Source organism: Cebus imitator, unplaced genomic scaffold (assembly GCF_001604975.1).
Source record: "Cebus imitator isolate Cc_AM_T3 unplaced genomic scaffold, Cebus_imitator-1.0 Scaffold103, whole genome shotgun sequence".
Lineage (NCBI taxonomy): Eukaryota > Metazoa > Chordata > Mammalia > Primates > Cebidae > Cebus > Cebus imitator.
In genome coordinates this window covers 2983270-2988568 of record NW_016107418.1, presented here as the reverse complement: position 1 = coordinate 2988568, position 5299 = coordinate 2983270, and the positions used below count along the sequence as shown (strand labels likewise).

The 5299-nt window shown below is 38.4% G+C and overlaps 1 protein-coding gene across 1 annotated transcript in view; it reads left to right on the top strand.

The window, feature by feature from the left end:
* PAN3 (poly(A) specific ribonuclease subunit PAN3) overlaps positions 1-5299 on the top strand; it is a 161306-nt gene that overhangs the window by 137612 nt on the left and 18395 nt on the right. The window lies entirely within an intron of this gene.

Genomic DNA, 5299 nt, shown 5'->3' with positions numbered 1-5299 from the left:
CACCACCATGCCCAGCTAATTTTTTGTATTTTTGGTAGAGACGGGGTTTCACCATGTCGACCAGGATGGTCTCGATCTCTTGACCTCGTGATGCACCCGCCTCGGCCTCCCAAAGTGCTGGGATTACAGGCGTGAGCCACCGCGCCCGGCCTCAGGCTGGTATTTCTTAACCAGTATGATGAACTTAGTGTAGCGACCTTGTAGGTTGGAATAAACAGAATTCATGACAATGTCAGAGACTTTTTTTTTTTTTTTTTTTAGATGGAGTTTTCACTCTTGTTGCCCAGGCTGGGATTACAGGCATGCGCCACCACACCCGGCTAATTTTGTGTTTTTAGTAAAGACAAGGTTTCTCCATGTTGGTCAGGCTGGTCTCGAACTCCCGACCTCCGGTGATCCACCCACCTTGGCCTCCCAAAGCGCTAGGATTGCAGGCGTGAGCCACCACGCCCAGCCTCATGACAGTGTCAGACTGTTCAAAATGAAAATGTATTTATGTGATTTAGGAAATGTGTCCTAAGTATACATAGATTAAAATAGATTAATCAAATAAATGAATTATATTAAATGATACCCTTCTTTTTCACTTCTTTAATTATACCTATTATTTTTACTTTTAGAACATTTGTTTGACTACCAGTCATAAAATTTTAGAAATGTTTTCAAAGGTTTGTTGTTGGATTGCCATTTTCTAACTAATTTTTTTAGTTAGTCAAAACCTATCACTCACTACTTATACATTACAGTATTTGATTATTGTCTGACTTCATTTTATTAGTGTTGATTTAGGCCCCATGATGTTCTTAGCAATTTTGCTGTTTCTTATTTCTTAAAATGATAATGTATTGAAGAATAAGAAGGTATTCCTTCAAGCATTAAGAATAGTTGCTTTAAGCCTGGCATGGTGGTTCACACATGTAATCCCAGCACTTAGGGAGGCCGAGGCGGGTGGATCACTTGAGGTCAGGAATGCGAGACCAGCCTGGCCAACATGACGAAATCCCATCTCTACTAAAAGTACAAAAATGAGCCGGATGTGGTGGTCCACCCCTGTAGTCCCAGCTACTGGGAAGGCTGAGGCAGAAAAATCGCTTGAACCTGGGAGGCAGAGGTTGCCTTGAGCCGAGATCATGTCACTACGCTCCTGCCTGGGCAACAGAGCAGGACTTCGTCTCAATAAAATAAAATAAAATGAATAGTTGCTTTTGCCTTGATTACTCTGCAAGTAACAGAACTTAAATATGTTATTCAGTTTGTATTGGAATGCTTCACATTAGGATAGGCAGCTATGATTTTAAGACAATTTTAGCTCTTTGTGCATAAGAAGTTTTTGGGGTTTTTGAACATTTATTGACTTACAAAGCTTTGCTCTAAGATAGAATCTCTTAATTACATGGAGAAAAACCTTACCTTTCATTGTTCTTCTCTGTTCAACTTATTTTGTGTAAAGTTTTGAAAGATTTTAATTCACTGATAGAATTTCAGAACAAAAAGGATAAAATGAGTAGAGTCTAATCAGTGTTTAGTATTTCAGTTCATGCATAAATTTCTTTTGCTGGTAAACCACAGACAATACAGTCCCAAAGACTTGCAGGCACTCATTGCATTCAGTTGTTTGCAGATGTTTCACATCTTCCTTCCCCTCTGCTTGTGCCCAGCTAACCCCAACAGCAGTCAGGCCTGACCTGGTTGATAGCTACATCTAGTGGGCAGTACAGGGAGGATTGTGATTACTTCTTTTTTTACCCCCAGCAACAGCATTCTGTTCTTTTGCCTGGGGGACATTTGCTCCCTGTTATCTAGAGAGGTTGTTTCTTAGCTACTGTCATTCTTGTCTTCCGTCTTACACTTAGTACCTAACTGGTTGGCTCTGATTAATTTTTCTTTATGACCTTTATGCTTCCAAAAGTAACTGATTATTGACTGTTAAAATACTAGTGATCTACATACACTTGGATATACATCCAAGCAGATAATATTTAAATTTTTGAAGGAAAATTACACATTTTTAGAGCCAGTGCCATCATCTAATTAATGTAAGTATCTAGAAACCCCTGCCTGCATTAAAAACAAAAAAAGAAACCACACATATTCCTCAGTCTTTTCTCGATTGGGTTCCTTTTCAGGTATGTTATGGGTTGTGTAGTTACCTCGACAAATAAAACTTTTCATAAGACAAAAAATATCTGAGTTCCAAACAACCAACTTTATGTAAGCATTTAGGCCAACTTATTAATATTTGTAAGTCAGAATCTGCCTTCATTCATAAAATCAGGCAACCTTCAATTAATTATCACCTCTCTGTTTTTTTCAGCATCAAAGGATATATATCAGGCTTTCTTTTTTTTGGGTATATGTGTGTAGCTGATATTTTATATAGCTTATTATAGTAAGATATAGGAAAGAATTAAAGATAATCCTAAAAGGGAAGTATGATTTTACAGAGAAGAGGATACATGAGGAGTGCATTGTTTCTTGTAGTCTATTTTTCATAGTCTGTTTCAGACACGTGAATAGAGACTGACTTTGAGTAAAATGGACTTAAGTAGAGCCATAGATAGAATCAGAAAGAAATCAAGAAATCAAGAATCAGGAAGAAACTGAAAATCAGTTGGGGGGCAAACCTCCTGAATTCAACAAATGGGGGGAAACCAGATGGAGGTAAGAAGCAAAATAACAACTGGAAAATTATTTAGCTTAGAAATAAGGAAAGGAGAGCTAACTGAGTTTTATGGTGTTAAACTCTGAAGATTTTATTAACTTCTTTTGTTTAAAAAATCAACTCTGATTTAATCTGTACTATGTCACACATGTACATTATTTGTAAAAGTGGATGTTCTCTCACCTTGAGTCAGCTTTAGAGAGGTGGTGGGATGTACTAAAAATCAGATGTTTTTATTTTTTAAACCCATCTGGTTCTTCAGCTCTCTTGGACCATTTTGGTTTTCTTTCTCATAATAGAGAGTAATGGAATATTCTGGGAGGGAGGCTTAATAATACATCAGGTTCAGGGTGGAACCAAATTGAAAATTCTAGTTGAAAGACTTCAAGTGTTGGTAGCTGCTGCTCAAACACCTGATAAATAGCAACAACCTTTGGTATGCTTTGCTGGATACTTTGGATTGAATCGCCCATAGAAATTTATAGTTGGCATTTACATGCACTGATTTCTTTTGGCTGAGATTTCTGTAATTTCATGAATATAGCTTGTAATGTTTTACTTGATCTAAAGTGTAATTGAGAGTTCATCACAGTGTCCTCCAGCAAGCAGAAATGATGGCAACAGTAATTGTACTCCTTCCCATGCTAGCTTCCCTCCTGCCATTCCAGGCTCCTGGCTCTGTACCACCAGTGAAGTCTAAAAAGTTTTTTGGCATGAATCTTTGGATCTTTTCCAATAGATTTAAAGTAGTTTGTCTACCCAATCAGTTTTTCTCCTTACCTCATGTTCAGTTCACAAATGCTAGTTTTGGATAAATTTTTTAGTGTGAACTTTTAAATGTTATTTTAGTCATGGAGTTTAACATCTTTTTACTCATTATTTGGGTAGGGTGGTGTTAAGGATAACCATATAATGCTAGAATTTCACTAGTGATTGCCTTAAAGTTACAACCAAACCAGTGGTTCTCAATCCTGGCTGCATATCACAATCATTTGTAGAAGCTTAGAAAAATACCAATGTCTAGATTTTTACCCAGACTAATTATACCAATATTGGGACCAGGGGATGGCTACTGGATGATTTTTGTTTTGTTTTTAAGCTTTTCAAGTGATGATAATGTATAGCTAGGCTTGAAAATTCCTTATGATAAACTAACTGTAAATGAACATGTGTCTAATAATGTAGATGAGTCCTCATTTTTTTTTTTTTTAACAGAGTCTCACTCTGTTGCCAGGCTGGAGTGCAGTGGCCCCATCTCTACTCACTGCAGCCTGTGCCTCCTGGGTTCAAGCGATTCTTTTGCCTCAGCCTCCTGAGTAGCTAGGACTACAGGCGTGTGCCACCATACCTGGTTAATTTTTGTATTCTTACTAGAGATGGGGTTTCACCGTGTTAGCCAGGATGGCGTTGATCTCTTGACTTCATGATCCACCTGGTCCTCGGCCTCCCAAAATGTTGAGATTATAGGCATAAGCCACCCCAACCCGGGCAAGTTCTCAGATTTTAAAGATCTGCCGAAGTCTGTTATAGAAATTACTTCAGGTGGTTTCATGTTAACTCTGAAGTACTCCGTTCTCTAAGGCTTGTGGTTGTTTATAGGTTGCTGCCAATCAGGGCCACTTGGGATGGCCATACTGTTTCCTGGAATTATAACAGATGATAAAGGACTTAATTCAGCCAGCTGTCTTTTGAAAATCCTTTTAGAAGGAAACCCTCAGAGTGGTAAACGTTGAGTGGGGAGGTTTTAGGAAAGTAGGTGGTGGTTCCAGAGCTCAAAGATCTGTTAACAGTGTGAGTGAAAATAGTCTATTTGGAAACAAAGATAGATGGGATGTCATTCATAGAGGGTTGCAGCATTTTTATGTTCTGAAGAATTTGCCCTAAAATCAGGTTAATGCTAATGTTTGTATAACTTTTCTTCAGATAATTCTTCACATTCCCATTATATTCGGGGAGTTACAGAAAATGAGAAAAGTATGTGTCTTAAGTTATAGAAGTCATAGCAAAGCAAATGTATAGTAACTAAATTTCTTGTAATAGAGAAGACTATTAGCTCTAAATAAGAAAAATCTAGAAAGAAAAGCTTTCAAAAGCAGCAATTTGAAGTTGGCATGTGAATTGCTAAAAGTTTCTTAAAGCGTGGACCTAGAATGATCTTCATCAGAATTACCTGGGTGCTTTAAAAATGTTGAACCATTTTCTGGACCCACCCAATGAGAATTTCTAGAGGAGAGGATCAGAAATCGTCTTTTTAATAAGCCCCAGGTTATTCTGAGGAACACCAATATTTGAGAACCCTGCCTGCAGCTTTTTTGTAATGATGCTTTTTCCATTTAGGCAGTAGTATCAATGTATTAAATGAGTACCTATGAGGCTGGGCGCGATGGCTCACGTTTGTAATCCCAGCACTTTGGGAGGCCGAGGCGGGTAGATCACAAGGTCAGGAGTTCAAGACCAACCTTGCCAAGATGGTGAAACCCCGTCTCTACTAAAAATATAAAATATTAGCCGGGTGTGGTGGTGCATGCCTGTAATCCCAGCTACTCGGGAGGCTGAGACAGGAAATTGCTTGAACCCAGGAGGTAGAGATTGCAATGAGCCGAAATCACACCACTGTACTCCAATCTGGGCAACAGA